The 18800-nt window shown below is 36.9% G+C and overlaps 1 protein-coding gene and 1 long non-coding RNA gene across 7 annotated transcripts in view; one reads left to right on the top strand and one right to left on the bottom strand.

Annotated features, from left to right (window-relative positions):
* si (sucrase-isomaltase) overlaps positions 1 to 16856 on the top strand; it is a 61795-nt gene extending 44939 nt beyond the window's left edge. For 2 of the 6 annotated variants that reach the window (XM_077611112.1, XM_077611118.1), the window contains 6 exons: positions 12503 to 14335; positions 15582 to 15655; positions 16211 to 16290; positions 16375 to 16598; positions 16660 to 16716; positions 16786 to 16856. The gene's annotated coding sequence lies outside the window, so the exon portion shown is untranslated. Of the gene's footprint in view, positions 1 to 12499; positions 14336 to 15581; positions 15656 to 16210; positions 16291 to 16374; positions 16599 to 16659; positions 16717 to 16785 lie in introns of all 6 variants that reach the window. The other 4 variants (XM_077611117.1, XM_077611114.1, XM_077611115.1 and 1 more) reach the window with 4 other exon arrangements.
* Positions 16857 to 16902: 46 nt separating this feature from the next.
* LOC144083351 (uncharacterized) overlaps positions 16903 to 18800 on the bottom strand; it is a 54589-nt gene continuing 52691 nt past the window's right edge. Inside the window, exons 15-20 of the long non-coding RNA XR_013303529.1 lie at positions 17883 to 17941; positions 17723 to 17792; positions 17569 to 17632; positions 17419 to 17486; positions 17299 to 17352; positions 16903 to 16975 (exon numbers count right to left, since the gene is read on the bottom strand). This is a non-coding gene — a long non-coding RNA (uncharacterized LOC144083351). The remainder of the gene's footprint in view (positions 16976 to 17298; positions 17353 to 17418; positions 17487 to 17568; positions 17633 to 17722; positions 17793 to 17882; positions 17942 to 18800) is intronic.

The raw sequence follows: 18800 nt of genomic DNA, 5'->3' as shown, positions 1-18800 counted from the left end.
GTATGGCACGTTATGAGCTGCTACCACTAGTTTGATAAGGTGCAAACTGCATGAGTCAACTCTTATTTTCCCAATTGCTAATGGATTTTACATTCAAAAACAAAACAAAACAGCCTTAAAGTGGTCAAATGTTCTGGCCACTGTCCATATAAATATAGATGCTAACTTGCATGATTATGATTTTTAGGATTATGTTTATACTTAAGGACTCACAATAAAGCCATCATCATTAAGGGTTCGCAAAACAGGGCCGACACAGCTGCTTCTGACCAGGAAGCAAGTATTTGTCAATCTGTACTAAAATTTAAAAGCAATGGATGACCTTTTGGTAAGTCGTTAAGTATTTTAAATCTCAAGAGAGCAACCACCTAGAATGGCAAATCAACCCATTTATCTCGTGTCTTCCATTTTCACATTTCAGGAACTGACCAAACACCACAGGGGAGAGCTTTTACACCACACCCAGATGCTGTGTCTTACAAATGCAGCGCTGCATGATGAAAAAAATAGCATGGAAAACAGATGGGAAGAGAGGATTAAGAAAAGGACCGATGAGAGCAACAGTTAAGAGATTATCACACAGTCATGACCGAGATATAACCTTCAACTTTTGTCATGTTTACCTGACCTTTTCAATAATTCCCTCATTTTTTCCCATATTATGACTTTGGTCGTGGGGGGTGTTGGACAAGCAAATTTTACCTTTTAAAACTACAATATATGCTATTGCAAGGATAACACTTTTTTTAAAAAAAGTTCATAGCTGCCCCGTGAAGCATTTTTCGACCAGCTGACCCTGATAATATAGTTTCACCATATTTTATATATTCAATTTTGAAGGTCACAGGAACCTCTTAGGCCTGGTAAAATACAGTGAAGGTAAATTTGAGATTAAGTGGACATGCTGTTAATCAAAATGTGTATGCAAGCAGAAAGTTTGTGTGCTTGAGTATAATGATGTTAGAGCATGTGACAGAGTGAACACACGCGTTGAGAGGTGAAGATGGCCAAAGTGACGGAGACAGATAGAGATTTCAAAAGGCTACGGTTTCTTATCAGCAAAGGTCACTCAAGCAATTACGTGACACATTGATTTCTATCCCTGGAGGCAGGGCATCCCACAAAAGCACGCACAATGAGCTTACTCACAAACTCCAAAACACACATGCATGCACAAAGAGTTTACCAATCTGATTCCACTGAAAGGAAACTATTTTTTTGTCATCTGTCAGAAGTCACGCCAAAAAAGTTTGAGTAGATCAGTTTTCATATAATATGTGATAGACTTTTTCATATTCATTTCAGTCGTCTTTGTACCGCAAATCCAAAGCAGACTTGTCTTGAATGGTCATGGTCTCAAACCATAAATATAGATTGTTTTCAGAATGAGGAGGGTGTGCCTTGACTTGAAAAGCAATCAAATTTAGGGCAGATCTGATTTTGAAAACTGGTACTCTTAGGATTTCAAAATAGAAGTAATCGTAAAATTCAGCAGAATTAGACACCATTTTGGAAAGAAATGCGGAAAGCCCTGTGTCCAGTAGTATCACATTACTATTTAAGCAACAGAATAGAAACATGGAAATATAGTGTATGCGTGGTTTGAAAAATCCATGGGACAATTGCTTCCTGATACTACAGATTATGTAGACGTTAAACGCCCTGACAGTTCTGTGTGCTGGAGATTGCACAGACAATTAACTTGACTATAAGCATTTATAGCTGCCTCCATCAAAGAGTCTACTTTCAATGATGAAGTGATTGAGGTGTCTGACAGATCACATTATCAAGCAATATCTTTTTTCCCTCCTAAAATCTTCCTAAAAATCCATCGATGGATAATTATTATATAAGACTGATATGAAAACGCACTGTTTATGTGGTCTGTGTGCTTATTCTACAACCACAGGAAACTTGTATATCTACAACAAAATAAGTAATTATTCAAAAAATTGAAGAAGCACAGTTTAGATACATGCTTTAAGTGGGATTTTGTATTTTTATTATCTTATTATCTTTTCTTTCGGTGGGGGGTGCTTTTGAGTTTGTAATGCAAGCCCACTGTTACGATCACGCCGAGACGTCACGGCGCGATCGGAGGGATTTGGACCCAGTAGCGGGGAAGCAGGAGGGGAAGAGGTGAATTGTGCTCATGATAATAACTTTAATAACTCAGGAAGCCTTACAAAATAACAAGGACTTGTACATCCAAAACGAAACAAAACCGGAGCATGGAGAACAGTACCTTTGCAGCGATGTATGCAGTATCACGCAGTACGATCCGACAATGAATACCAATTCAGTCGTGTTTAAATACCCCCATCCGGAAGCTGCTCGAACCTAACGGCAAGCCAGGAGGGACAAACGAGCTGCTCCTGACACCCACGTGATGAACATAATTTTAAAAGCCGTTTAATTGATGTATTTATCTATTATTGGGGATAAAAGTTGAACTTTCTTCAGGATGTCACAAAAATTACACCATGAGAGAAACAGTTAGAGATAACGCTCATGTATAGTTTTTGTTCCTTTGATTTGGTGTTGGCTGGGGCAATGGTGTGGGAAGTGCAACTGTGGCCATGTTTATTACATTTGTCAATCAGACTGTAATTAGCAGCAGCAACAGGGAAGTGTCTACAGACACACACACAACTACACAAACCAATACATGCGTAATCAATTGTACGTTATTATGGTGAACAAAGAAAAATATGTTGCAGTCACTAACAGCTCTACACAGGGAGAGTCACAGTTTGACAGGATAATAACCATCATCAAGGTGCAAAGGCTTGGAGATCTAACAAATCCCACTCCCTCCACCCATCATTATCTCCTGGGTGTTTATCCAAATAATGACGTACCCCTGTGTCTGTGCTCTAGTGTGAGACCAAATGTAACACAATATGAAACAAAGTCATTTAGGTGACTTGTTCAACACTTACAAAAATAATCCAGATAAAAGTAGGTAGTTTGTCAGAGAATAGATGATAACATTATGTTGTATAATGCCATACTGCATTCCCCAGGGTGAGCGATGTGTTTCAAGATCTCAAGACATTTACTACATACCTTTTGATTTCTTACCCATGCTGTGTGTGTGTGTGTATACCTGCATAGCAGTTAGTTTTATGTTTGTTGTTTATTTAGATATCTAATGTCCTTGTGTGGGCTGGTTGCTGCATCTTGCATTTGTTGTCGTGTGAGTTTCCCTTTGTTGGACATGAAGGGTAATTGCAGCCTTTGTAGATTGTCAAAGCAGGTGGTGAGCCATCTGTTGACGGTAGGTAAGAGAGGATGACTGAAGCTTTGGGGACAAAGTGAGTGGCAGATATAGGGATACTTTCAGCCCTCTATCATCCACATGAATAAGCAATTGAAGGGATGTTATCTATTAGAAAGATAGCAGTGGACGTCATAAGATGGGAATGGAAAGAGTTCTAACAGGTTGTTCACTTCGTATTTAGAGGCTGAACACTGTTTCTAAAAAAGGAAATAAAACATAAATCATCAAAATCATGAGCGTCTCACCGTATCTTAACTGAACTCCGTAACCCATGCAAAACTAATTGGGTTTTTTTAAAGCCAGTGAATATAACTCAAAACTAAGAAATTGAATTATTCCCAACACATTGTAATTTTTGTACTGTAAATAACTACTTTTTCCTTGCACTTTGAACCCTGTGGCTTATAGTCCAATGCAGCTAATTTATGGATTTTTACATGCTCATAAACTGCATGTGTTTTATGTGTATATTATAAATGAAAAAAAATGTTTACTTGTGAAACTTGCTGGGTGCCTCTTATACTATGGTGCACCTTTATAGTCCAAAAATTACAGGAATCGGCTATGGTCCCATAAAACTATGCAACTATATGGCCCCGTTTTACTACTATTACTACTATAGTATACTTAGTGTAACACCCAATGGTTGTCATTGCTTACTTGAGTTAAATTTTATCTAGCTATATTTGGAAATGTAGCTATAAAATGTTGTATTCATACTGTATACAAAAGTAGCCTTGTGACCGAAAGTCACTTGCTTACACCATACAGCTGAATTTGCTCTTTTTTGCTCCAATTGTATAAGTGTCAGAGTTGAGACTCCGTGTCAAACGTATATTTGTATTGCCTCTTAATACAGACTTTGATTATGCTCTGATGCTTCATGAGAACAGCAACAGGTGAACATTTCACGACTTTAATAGATTCTGTGAAACATATAAGATAGCCCAGTCCACATCTTTTTGATTGAAGGTTTTCTAAACAGAGATTATGGCAGGTTGCATCTTGAACTACGCTATCTAGTTAGTTTTTAAAACAATCCCTGCTTCCAGGTGCTGTCTCTGTACTTTAAAGGCTGTTGACACAAAATAGCCCTTTCATTTTCTTCCCCGTAAACATCTGAAGATTTGAATTTGACTCTGAAGATGACACTGTGATGAAAATATTGTAGACATAGAGTCCTACATATTTTCAAGCCCAAGGCTGTGGTGAAGCGCTTTGTTGGTCTCGGCAAATATATATTAACTGGTGGTGTGGGTGTGTAGTTGTAATGCTCGTGGGAATTGATTATGGTCACTTTGACGCATCACAGAAACAAGAACTACAATTTATCTTCACTGATACCAAGCAAATACAAAAATATAAACACAACAATAGATATTCACGCAACACTCTTTTAAAGTGGATCTGTGCATGCATTCATGCAGAAAGCTCTATTTTAGTAAGAAAGAGATATTTTTCTAACTGACAAAACATGCAGTATATCAAGGAAATAATCACATGAACATTTGACACTGTTTTGACCGCAACAACTCTTATCCAATAAACATCCATGGTCATTTGCCTACTGTACGCATGATTTGATAAGACTCACTGGTGAGTTTGCTGGAATCAGAGCAGGCAGTGACAGCGTGAATGTCAGTATAAATTGTTGTCTTTGTATGGGCTCTGCCACTGACTGGCAACCAATTCAGAATCTAGGTCTGCCTGGTGCAGATTAAATATATTCAGCATTAAATGATTATGCTTTTAACTAAATATTGCACAGTATAGATTTTATTAAACTGCACAATGAAAAAAAAGAAATAAAATCTTCCACTTCTTAACTCCGACCCCATGGTCCCACAAAGTAATGCGCTAACTTTATGTTATGCTACTCGGCAATTATCAGTGATGTGTGAGCCAGTGCTTTTCACCTCTGACTTTGAGCAATGGTTACCAGTCTGTCACAGGTTAAACTTTCAATATGCAACGGCTGAACAGTCTCAGTTTTGACAGTTGAGAATATGCTGCAGTCCATCCTCCATCTTACTTAGCCCACTTTCTCCACAGCCAGGTTTTGTATGGTATCCCCTTAATTCCCTTTATGGCCATGTCAGGTTTGTTCCCAAAGCATCTCGCTGGCTTAGCTGTCATTATGGCAGCAATCCAAACCTGCTTTACTGTTCTTCTCCCAGGGTAGTCCTGTTCCAAACTGAGGCTTCAGCTTCTGGCATTACCACCCACTGCCATTGTACTGTCAGTTTGGGTTTGAATACTCACCTAAATCGTGTTCATATTCTCTGGGAGTATTCAGCATTAATATTCAAACAGAGAAATTATGACAGCTTGGCTTTCCTTGCTGACTTTGAGTCTGTTCCTTGATTACAGATAACACAAAAAAAACTCAATTACACACTGGTTTATTTTGTGGCCCCTCTCTTGGTTTTAAACAAAAGATAATATTTCAAGACACCTTGTCCAGAGCGAAGGTGTGTGTGAGTTTGGCATCAAAGTTAAGGCAATACAACATTGAAATATAAATGATCTTCAAGCAAACCATGGTTGAGAAGAAGCATTTAAGTATGCACATCACATCTTCAACCTCTGATAGTCTGGAAAATCATAATTTAAACAGTAAAATTGACACCGCTTACGATCATAGTCATAGTGTGACGAATGTGACGTCAGGCACGCCACGTAAATGCTGATACATGCGACACAGGTAGAAAGTCTTTGAGATGACTGGATGCAACACAGAAATCATAGGGCTAGTTAGCTGAAGCTTTGATTGCTTGTGGCCTAGAGGGTGAAAAAATTACAGCCACCATCATCCTTTGCTTTCAAAGCTATTAAGAACCAATCGGGCATCTATAAAAAAAAGCAGGATTCCTCCAAATAGTATCTTCAAGAAGAATGAAGATCATATTGTTTTTCAGTTATGTGGGTAACATTATATGTTTTTGTTGAGACATCCAATCTATTTGTAGTAATTTAATATTATGTAACAAAAAAATAGACATGATCATTTTATTCACAAACTGAAATTGCTTAAAGGTATGAATTAAGGTGGAAAATTTTAGTGAATAATATAACTCTGTTATTGACTGTGTATAGCCACCTCCAATGAGGTTAGTTGGACTAATCTTCAGCTCACCCTCACTGGGTACACAAAAATAGACAATAGATCAATGCATATTGCAAGGGCGTATATTGAGGTTGGATTTTCATGAGTATAAGACAGAGATAGATGGAGTTTCTAGTTTTAAAAAAAACTACCGTTAAATGTCACTCCTGTCGGTCTCAACAGACCTGCTCTCAATAAGGGGCATCCATTGTGAGAGTCTGACATTTATCCACCTTCCAGTGAACGACACACACAAACAAAGAATTGCGTGCCTACAAAAACAAACAATCAGAAAAAAAGTCACATTTCCAAGCTAATTTCAGAGAGACAATGCATACGGTGGTGTAACGTTGAAGACTGAGGCATGATTTTCCATATTTTACTATTTATTTTTCATTGTAAACATGTATTTTCTCAAAGAAACAATATGGTATTTCAGCATCACAAAAAAAATCATGAGTGTGAGTTAGAATTACATTTTATAAAAGTCAAGAGCACCACAGTTAAGCTGGCAACCTCACAAAGAACTCATGTGTCTGGCTGACTCAAGCAGTCTTTTTTTGGGGTCATGTAGATATTTGACATTGGTACAGGTTGGAAATAATACAAATAGTTCAGCTGGGTAAAAGCTGTGACACCAATGTGAATGTAACAACAGGGGTGGCCAACTCCGGTCCTCGAGAGCCCTGATCCGGTCTGTTTTCCATATCTCCCTCCACCAACACACCTGAATCAAATCATCTGGATCGGCATCAAGCTTCTGGACAGCTTGGTGATGAGTTGATCATTTGATTCAGCTGTGGTAGAGGAGGGAGATATGGAGAACAGAATGGATAGGGGCTCTCGAGGACTGGACTTGGCCACCCCTGCTCTACAATGTACGGTAAATTAAATGTTAGTATTCAGTCTGTCTCTGGCATCTCACAGTCATTTCTCCATGATGGTTCACTGTTGTTATTCATTCCCAAAAGCAATCAAGGACACACTGTCTAACTTAGCAATTATAGAAATAAATGACTATCTTATAGAAAACAGACGTGAAGGTGTTGTCCCATTTGGGTGAATAAACTGGCATTATGGTGTATGTGTTAGGATTGTTTTTAAAACTGCATTGAATGTTTATACCAATTCAAAGTACCTTTTTCCCCCAATATAAAATACAGTATCTCAAGAACAAGCTGGTTTTTACCTGCAGCGACCAATGAAATTCCATGTGGGATTGCGTATAGAGTAAGCCATAAAAGCAACATTTTTTGTATATGTCATGTTGATATCAGAGAACATGATGGCTGACACCTTGATACTGTAAATATGCTCAACTGAGTAACAGAGCATTATTCGTTTATTTATTTTTAAAGGTTGACTTGTGAAGTAAAATCTTGACTTGCCGTGACCTTATCGTCAAGCTCCGGTAATAGTGACTGTGTTAGGAGCTCCAATAGTGACAGTTTTTTTTAGACTTTTTGTGGGCAGATTGTGTCAGCGGGACTCAGAACAGTCACACATGGAGCTGTCCAAGCATTAGTGTGATCTGGAGTCATTCATTTTCCATGAGCGTGTCCCCTAGCTGTCATCAAAAGACTGTTATGGGAGTCCCCCAGAATTTTTGAGAAGTGCTTCAAGGAAAAGATTATCAGACGACACAACAATGTAAAGTTTTTTTCTTCCAAACTTTTGATCCATAAATTCTCCACACAAAAAGATAATTTAGTAGCCACTGAAGTCAATTGTAAAATATTTTTCCATTTTGAGGTTTGTCTCTACATTTTTACTGTGTTGCAAAGACCTTACCATTTATTCAGTTCACATGTGCACTTTTGGGCAATTCTACTTCTGAAACAACTTCATCTTAAAACTTTGTTAACAACAGAATAAGAGACATGAATTGGAAGCGTGCTATTTGATGGCAGACCTTAAATTGGTGTACATCTAATACTGGCTATATTTATCACTTTTGAAGGTACTTTAGTGACTGCTTGATGTAATAAGCGTAATCGATGTTTATTGTTACATTGCTAATTCTATTAGGGATTTCTGATTTTGCAAGAAAAACTCACAGACAAAATGAAGCAAACAACTTAGAGACCTGATAGAATTCAACTGTTAAACTATTGTTTATGAAATGTTCTCGTTGGTAAACTATAAAGTTAAAAGATTATTGGCCAAGATCATTATTATTTTTTAGGCTGCTTAATATATATATATATATATATATATATATATATATATATATATATATATATATATATATATATATATATATATATATATATATATAAAAGAAGGGACATCATTGATAATGTACACATACATTGTAGCAACAGTCATAAGACTGCAAAGAGCTGAGTGCAAAAGAAGAGCTTGCGATTGAAGATGTTGCCAAAAATAGGTTCATGGCCGTCATTTTTGAGACCTCATAACCACTTTACTTTTATTGTTGGATGATGGCTCAAATCACTTTGCCTCATGTCCCTCTCTTGATGGAAATCCTTACCTTGTCCCTTCGGAGGGTTTATAATTCATGTGGGTACCGTAAAGGCAAACCAAGGTCTTAGCAGAAGCAGTTTATTGGCTTCAATGAGGTAGTTAAATATAAAGAGACTTTGGAGGCACAGTCATAGACACTACATTATTGACGACTTTAGTCAAAATTACTTTACCTTATGAATATTGTAAATTTCTTATCTTATTGCAATGATTAATGAACCATTCATCTTGAGAAAATATCATAAATCACTCGTCTTAAGTTTTAAATTGCTTTAAGATTTAGACTTCTAGAGAAATATTCCACTTAATTGAACGAACTGACAACATTCTTAGTGAATTGCACTTTTATAGTTATTTAGACCTATTTATCAAATATAATTTATCTAGTTTGAGTTTTCAATGAGCCCTGCTTTGTTGGCTTACCATGACCTTGACTGGGGAAGTTTAAATCTGGCAAAAGGGTCTTCTCATCCCAGAGGTCTGTTTGTATCCTTTTTTTGCATATGAGTTCTTGCATGTATGAGGTTTGTCTGTGCAAATGTATATATTTATGCCCACCCATGACTCTTTTTGAGCCTCAAGCAAGCTTCCGCACAATATGGGGCTGTCATTTTACATAAATGCCAAGAGATGTTTGAAATCCATGCATGCATTTTTTGGCCACATGAGCTTGAGCAGTGTTATTGTAAAACATGGCAAAACACATCTTCAAAAAAAATTCTATATATGCATACATTATTGCACTAGCTAAAGTTACATGGAGCTAAGTGCATGTTTTTGTTCCCTGCTTGCATGTCCATAAATAATAATTACTACACAATGAGAGGATTTTCCTGTTTTTGTTGTTGTTGTTGTTTTTCTCTCAAGTCTCAAGACAGAAATACTGGATGGATATTCAAGCAACTGATTGATTTAATTTGACGGAACTAAGGCTAATCCAAAACTTTCAGTTGACCTACCAAGTAATTCTGCTCTTTCCCATGAAAAACAAAAACAAAAATTGCATTATGATGGGACACTTTTACTAAAAACATGAAAAGTCACTAAGTGTTACAGAGAGTGCATTCAAGCCATTAAAGATGCACCATTTAAAAAATGCCAGGAGTCTTTTGCACTGCTTGTAGCTAAAACACTGCCGAGTCTGATGAATATTTCAAATTTGATGGCAATTACATGATTCCAAATGAGATGAGAAATGAAATGTATTTCAGCTAAACTTAAATATGCAGTAGTTCTGAAAGACATGGTGTGTACTGCCAGACAAGTGAAATTAATCTGACATAATCATCTTCAGTATAAAATATGATCATGTCTGTAAGGTGAGGCTTCAATTTTGTGTATATTTCCTTTCACGACCAGTTCTTTTTTTTTTGGGGGGGGATTTTTATCCCTTCTGGGTAAGCTTTGAATGATAACAATTTTCTTTAATGGTTGCATTTTATTCATTCATTCATTTTCCATGCCTCATAGTCTCATGAGGGGTGCTGGAGCCGATCCTAGCTAACTAATGCTCGTGGTTGGCTGAGTTAGGTTGTTACCCGACCCCAGGTTTGCACTTTAAAGTCATGGAAAAAATTATGCAGGTTCATGACGGCGGTGGCTGCAGGCGTAAAGTACCCCATAAATGCCAATTCTGATTTTATAGAACATAGTTGAAATGGCCTTTTTGAATATAAACAATTAACATTTATAGAAATTAAAGTGGTTCATATCGATTTCGATAAGTTTCCTAATTAATGTGAGAAATGATGACATGAATACAAATGTAAATAAATACAATATAGAACATGTTGATCATTGATTTCTTTAATAATATATATGGTAATTTATAAAAATCTGTTTCTTCAAAATTTTGTGTCAAAATTGTAGTAATCAGCCCCCAGAAAGTAACCATTTCTTTCAAAAAGTTGTGTGACCTCTGAATTATACATTCTGTTATGTGTTCTGTTATCTCCCTTGGCGTATAGTTTAATGATGTAATAAATGTTTTTTAGCTTCGTTTTCAGGAAATGTTAAATTTTAAGCCTAGATACAAATGATACATGATAATCTGCCTTAAAATTGCATTTTTAAAGAAGAAAATAAATAATAATTCCACTGACTTTACTTGGAAACTGAACCTAGCAACACAACCTAATGGCCAGTTGTATTTTCTCTCATGAACTAAAAATTAAGAAATGTCACTGCATTTGCAAACTAATATACAGAAAAAGTACTAGCGTAAACTAGTTGAATATACCCTTTACTATCAAGCAATGAATGAATACATCTGATTATATGGGGAAAAAATCTCTTCACTGCACAAATGTTCTCTATATACCAAATGGCGGCGCCCTGTGAGTATGTTTTATATATTTTTTCTTTTCGTAGCAGTGCCCACGGCGCAGTAAACAGTGCCGTGGGCTCTCAGGAGCCATCTGCACGCTGTGCGGATGGTGCAACGACAGCGGTGCCTTGTATGCGGCGGGCAGAAAAGCTGAGTGATATCAGAGCACAGCTGGCAGCATGGAAAACTATTCATTGTGTATTTTGGTCAGGCCATTCCATACATCCGTTTTTCAAGATTTCCCAAATATAGGGACACTTAAAAAGTATCTCAACCACGAAACTTGCATATCAAGCCTTCCTTTTCAAAGTAATACAAGTCATTCATTTGCAGGTTTGTGTATTAATACACAATCATGTTTACTTGTACTACAAATATTTGCTTGCTTGTACCAATACTAAAAGTACAACTAGCTGTATGTGTACTTGTGTGTACCTCTACTACAAGTATTTGTACTTGCGAGTACTTTTTCAATGTATATATTACCACTGTATTCACTCATGCAATAGAGAATAGTTTGCTAAACCTTCACTTTTCATTTTACAGTGTCTTCCAAGTCATGCAGGGCATACTGTAGTCAATGTGTCATATACAATGACAGTGTTATAAATAGCTTTCTTTGCATGGCATGAACACGGCAGCAAGTTGTCACATACAGTATACTGGATGACAGTGTGAAGTGAAGTGGAAGCAAGGCCATGGCACACTATAGCATACTATTTACGGCTGTCAGGAAATACATTGAACTCACACGACTTGCAGACACGCGTATCAAATATTTGAACGAGTTGTTGCGTGTATTTGTATCGTTTCAAGGGGTGTGCATTGCTACACAATACGTCACCTGATCACAAATATTTTTCTGATGAAAGAATCTGTCTTTAAATACATGTCCACTGATACACTGTAGTTTAGTAAAATAGGATTTAGTGTATTATAGATCTGTTTATATTTGATACATGTTGCTCTAAAGTACCAAACAGATATTTTCAATGTTAAGTGTCAACATTTTTGTTGTCTTTTAAAAAAAATATGGAAAGATTTTCAATCTTTGGACATGATCTCCACCAAATACTGCATCTTAAGAAAACAGACATCTACACAGCAAATATCCAAGATATAAAATCTAGGGTTTTTGTTGTAGTGGGAATGTGACACTGTAAGAGTTCATGTCTACTCCACATGGACAATTTCCACTTTTTAGAAGAGTAGTACAAAATATTAAATCTTTGTTTTAGACCTCGATAATGCTGAGGTCAAGACATGTATTTTTTTCCCTCACCATTTGTTTAACTAGCAGCTCCTCAAAAGATCTAAGGTCAACAGAGCGGAAGCTCCCGCATTAATATGGCATCACCACCTCAGCTTGTTTGAAAGCTAATGTGAGTATACCTTTATTTGTCTAGCTCAAGCTGGGCTGTATGTAGAAGGTTATTTGAACTTCTCATCTGCACGAATTTCTGCGCAGCCAAAAGTGGCAGTGCAAGCATTGGGAGGCATCTTCCCTGTCCTGAAATTGCTTTTCTCACATTGATGCAGGTGTGTGCATCTGTGTTCTCTGCTCTCGATGTGCAAACATTGGCCTGGTGGGTGCTTTAATCCTCTTTTCCAGCAACTCCTTGCCTTTCAGACGTGATCAGAGGTGAGTCTTTGTGTTGGATTGTGTGAGATACTGTGTGAAGTCGAAGAAGGTGAGTGAGTGCAGCCGGGGAGGTGTCAGCATCTGGCTTCAACCCCGATAGCTTTGCTCTAGGGTAAAGCATGTATGAAATTGAGCTCAAGCTACATATTGTCACCCTTTGAACAGTGAGCAGTTTCAAACTCGGAAATATTCTGACTTGTTCACTCATTTACGGCTGATATTACAGATATGACAAAAAAAACTTTGACCAATACACGTTCGTTGGATTAAAAAAAAGCGTATCGGTAGCATTGTTTTCTATTTTACATGCAGGGGTAATATATAATAGACAGCAGTTTTAGGGCAACTTCAAAATAAAATCTTTGCCATGTACTGCTCCATGTTATACATAATTTATTGAATGTTTATCTTGAATCCCGATCATTGTGGCAGCACACTTGACTTGCCATTGAAACTGCACACTCGTGGGAAAATAATATACCACACACCCCTTGATATTGGAAAAATACATCATTACCACATTTATAAAAGTTGTTTTCCTTGAAAAACTGGATAATCAGCTTGAAATGTTGCATTTTTAACTTGTCAAGTTTAAAAAATATATGATATTCAGAACAAAATTGTTCACATTTATCAACCTCCTCCCTTCAAAAACAGTAGATTAAATTTAAGATGACAATATGCACTTTTGTTACCATCCAAATATTACTAAATTTTCTGATGAAAAATGAAAAAATGCAATTCAGATCCTCCTTAATTTATGACAGAGTCATTTTTCTCTATCCGAATCCAAAACTTATCAGACTCATGTCAAAGATTCACAACTCTAGCTTATACAATATATTTTTTTATATGTCCTACGAGGTATGGCTGTAATGCTTGGTGACATGAACTTGGTCTTATTTTCGGACACCTACAATATGAAAATAAAGCTTACGACAAAAGCACTCTGGGAAAAGTATAATAAATGTGCCATTATGCATAATCTCCAAGGAGGAAAAAGATTCCCAGTTTCAATGTCTCTGCACTGGGACCAATCAGTGTGTTTTTGCTGAGGTGCGAGGTGTTCAAGCAAGTCTGCGTGCATGCATGAATATGTGAGTTTGTGTACTCAGCATTTCCATCCTCGGGGGAGTTGTTTAAGGTATCAGAAACAGAAGTATTTTGAGCTAAACCCTTTGAAGCTCCTCATTTGAATGTCAGAGGATACCATTAGATTGTGTGCACACTGTTTATGTGAGGGAATCAGTGCCTTGAATCTCACACTTTATATTTGATGTGTATTCTTAATTCATATGCAATGTTTTTTTGTTTTTTAAATATATATATTATGTGCATATTCACCGATTTAGCTTTAAATCCTTTCACATTGCATTCATCATTTTTCTTATTGAATATAATGAGTGCAAATACCTTTTTTTTTTACAGATGGGCAAATCCTAGCTCCAAAACCCACTGGCATTTTTGTTCAAACGTGTGGAGAGAGTGGAGGTACATAGCTTCTTAGCTAATTACTTTTTGATGTTGATTGTCCTTAATGGTAATGAGCTCACTAGAGGTCAGAGTTCACCCTCAACATTAATATGTTACAATCATTCAAGATGCATTCATCTTGTGCTTCACAAAGTATGATCCATAATTTAAATTGATGGCTGTTTGTTGGCAATATTCTCTAGGCCTTAGGATCAAGGGTGCCTGTGAATCACAAAAAATACATAGTTTTCAATTATTATGTGAATATCTCTATACTTGGTGAGCATCGCGGTATGGTGATTAGATAACAGATAAACAGATTTATTTTGGGACGAGGCATCTTGAGTATTGAAGATTTAGGAGATCAAATGCACACATAAATAATAATCTGTATTTTGTAATTGCCATATATGACAGATCCATGTCAACAAAGTAAGATAAGTCAGTCTAGAGTTCATTTACTCTTTAGTATTCTTATTTTTATGAATAACCATGTTAATCACCTCATTATTATTATTATTATTATTATTATTAATTTGCATGTTTATTTATTTCCACATACAATATTAAACATGTTAATTATATTCCCGATTAAAATATTTTTTTAAATACCTTTCAGGCTATTTAAATGTATTTTATTACTATACACATTATCTTACTCATTGTACTTTAACTAAATGCAAATAAATAAATAAAATCTGATTATATTTTGATTCTAAATTATGTACAGTAAATTTGCCTAAACATTATATTTTGTAAGATCTCTGGATACACCATTAATACTACAATTTCAATTGCATTTTCTTTTTATTGTACAAAGCGTCGATAAAACTGTTGCTTTAACCAATCAGACTTCGATTTGATTGGCTAGTGAGAGTGGGCAGGCCAGCTAACGTGTCTATATGTAGTGCGCATGACCGAGGTCAGAGTTCAAACGGTCGCCATTTTTAAAAATGGTGGATGAGTCAGGAGCCAGGAGCCAGTACGCCAGTAGACTGCAGAGCAGCTCAGAAGTGACGATTTACCGAAGAAAGACCTGATAAAGTTCTTACAAGACAATGCAGCGCATTCGGTTTGTTGTCATTTGGTGGTTTCGAAGCCCCTGTTCTTATTTTAAGGCTGCTTTTTCACGGGAGCATGCCTCGTTGGCGTGATGTAGCCCCTCGTGTTTGGAGACAGAAAAATGTTTGCAAACAAATTGGCTACATTGCGTTATCTATAGCTCTTTATGTTTAATAAGAAATCATTCCATTGTCTGTTTCAGTTCCTCAACGAGCACAGATTGCTGGAAAACATCAAGAATGAGGCCAAAATGGAGCGGCTTGTCGACGCCATAACGTGAGTCATTTTTTTAAATACTAGTTTCTATATTCTCTGTCCGTTTAATCATTAGACATCAGCGTTCAGTATTCAAGGCTTTGCTCAATTAGCTTTTTATTTATTATGATACATTTATATTTCGAATGAAAACACACTAACTGGTTTGGTTTTGATTTTAAATAGCAAGCTACCCGTGTGGTTAACTCGCCCACACAAGTGCCATCAGTGGAGGTGTAATGAATAAACGGTACACTTGTAGAATGAATATACCTTTACCCTGGGCTCGGACCTTTTTATTTTTAGTTTTAAATGTGGTTTTGACAAAGCCTAAGTGAGATAGACATTCATTTAACAATCGCCCAGGGGTCATTTTTGACTCAAGGTTAAACATGGTAACAAACATTTTTCCTCAGTGTAAGAAGAGAAAAACAGAAACAATGGTGCCAAAAGCACTTTTTTTTTTAATTAATGGGTTTGAACTGATTGAAACACAAGAATAAATAACATGGGTCATTTGCACATCAAAATGTTTTAATAACCAATTACATAATCATGCTGTGGTGTTTTGTAAAGGTCTAAAGCCATGGAGATGGTGGAAGTGACAAAGCAGGTGAAAGCTAAAAAAATCGATGAAGATCAAAGTTGTGGATGAGGTAGGACCCAAGGGTTTCAGGTTATTTTATTTCTTATTTTCATGTCATGTGTACTAAATCTACTTTTGTATCTTGCTTCTTCAGGGTCCACGGTGAACGGCAGTCTTTGACACCAACATCCCAGAACAGAGCACTCCAACGCCGGTCCCCGAGGGCCCCTGTCCAGTATGTTTTCCATATCTCCCACATCAAATGAGCAACTTGTCCATGATCATTTGAAAGCTATGGAAAATAGACTGGATAGGGGGCCACTGTTATAGACTTATTTTTGAGTCTGTCTCTGCAGTGGTCAAAAAGAAATCTGAGAGGTATGTCAAATTTCCATTTATTTTTCCCTCCTGTGGTTTTAATGTTGATTGTCTTTAACAGTGAGATGAGGGCCTGCTGACTGAGTGAAGGAGAAATGGCATGGGAAAGGCCTTCCTGGTAAGTATCAATTTGTTAAAGAATACTTAATGCTTTTTGACTTTACTAATCCCCAACTTTTTCCCCCAGAATGCCACAGCCCTTGGATGAAGACATTACTCAAAGCCATTTTATGGAAAAATAAACTTTCTTGAATTGTATACATGTCTTATTCATTTTCTTTGTAAAAGAATGCAAGTAACATGATAAGTTCAAAGTCTTTATTATGGAACACACTTAAGGGGTTGCCATCACATTGATAAGTCTTTTCTCCAGAGACCTGCAAATAGAGTTTAAGGGAAAAAAAAGACTTAGGTTTGTTTTAGAAAGTATACCAAAACAAGATTAATTTACACAAGTATTTTAACCAAAAAGACTTAGTCAAAATTTTTCATTGTGCAATAGGATGAATAATAGACAATATTTTACACAAGTATTTTTTAATTAAAAAAAAAAAAGACTTGACTCGTAAGGAGTTTTTGTCAAGTCTTTTTAAAATGTTGGGCAGGATTTGGGAGTCTTTTCCTACAAGAGGAAAGACTTAGTATCAAATCCTGCCCCCATATTAGATAACATCAAATGAAGTTTCTAAAATATCCTTACCTTAAAAGTCTGATGCCTCACTTTGCCAGCATGAGCCAGAAAACTGGACTTTACCTATACAAGAGGGGAAAAACAATTCAGATATCACAAACTTATTTTACAATAAACAAATATATTAACCTGCCAGCATTCTCCAAAGTGCAGATTAGATACGCCACATCTTCAAGCGGGCAACTTGCGAGGAAGATCTGATGCGTGCAGAAAAAAGAAGCAAAAGTTATCATATATAGAGATAGGCTTAGGTGTTTCTTGGGGGGGAAATAGTTTTACCTCTTCCCTCCTGTAAACTCAAGGGTGAATGTTCTGGGCACGCAGGAAGAGCTTCATGGTGATGCTAAACAGGGAAAAAGTGCAAAAGTTATCATCTATAGAGATTAGAAATTCAATAGGTAGGCTTAGGTGTTTTTTGGGGAAATAGTTTTACCTCTTCTCTCCTGTAAACTCAAGGGTGAATGTTTTGGGCACACAGGAAGAGCTTCATGGTGATGGTGATGCTAAACAGGGAAAACATGCAAAAGTTATCACCTATAGAGATTGGAGATTCAATAGATAGGCTTCGGTGTTTTTGGGGGAAATCATTTTACCATGATCTGGCCCAGTCTTCTCTCCTGTAAACTCAAGGGTGAGTGTTCTGGACACGCATCTGCAAAAGAGGGAAAACTTGATTTAATCAAGCTATTTGGGAGTTGCCAAACAATTATTACAGGCAAGAGAAATCTTACAAGAAATTTAATAAACGATCGAGATAAAGAATGAATGAAAATAAGTTAGTGAGTGCTCCGTGCTACTTTCCCTTTTCCAGTCAAGGTGATTAAATACAGACTGACGTTAACAAGTAGGATTAAGTTAGCTTAACAATGTTTGTATACCTGATTTTTTGTGGTGAAAAGTATCATTACATACAACGCATCAGGAACTAAAGCGTGCACCTGGGATGTCATTTTTGAGTGAGCCGTTACCCAGCAAACTGTCCGTTGATGTCTCGACTTTGTTTGATTAGATTGAGTCTGACTACACGACTCAATAATGGAGAGAAAACGGTCAATATACTTTTAAAGTCATCGTGACGCTAAAGCTAAGATAACTAGTCACATGGAGCACACAGCCGGTAGGGAAAAGCAGCCCAAACTTAAATGATCGACGGTGTGTTCAACCTGGTATTAAACTAACACATTTGTTGGCGTTTTTGTCTCAATTGATTCCTAAAAAATCTACAGGTAGCGTGATAAATATGCACTTAGACGAGTAAAGTGCTCTACGCCTTACCTCGACGACCGTCGCCATTGAAAACGCCATTTGAAAGGGGCGAAACCCTGCACATGTGCTTAATTTACCCAGCTGGGTCCCCACGTAACCACGCCCATATTGTCCCGCCATATTGAATGTGGAAGAGATGGCGGCTTGCTTAGCGCGCTCCAAGAGGTGGTTTGTCCTCTCAACTTAATAGTATCTATGTTTTGAAGACGCCCATACAGTCCCGCTATATTGAATGTGGAAAAGAT

Source organism: Stigmatopora argus, chromosome 10, assembly GCF_051989625.1.
Source record: "Stigmatopora argus isolate UIUO_Sarg chromosome 10, RoL_Sarg_1.0, whole genome shotgun sequence".
NCBI lineage: Eukaryota > Metazoa > Chordata > Actinopteri > Syngnathiformes > Syngnathidae > Stigmatopora > Stigmatopora argus.
The sequence above is the reverse complement of the archived record's forward strand: the minus strand, read 5'-3'. Positions and strand labels throughout refer to the sequence as shown.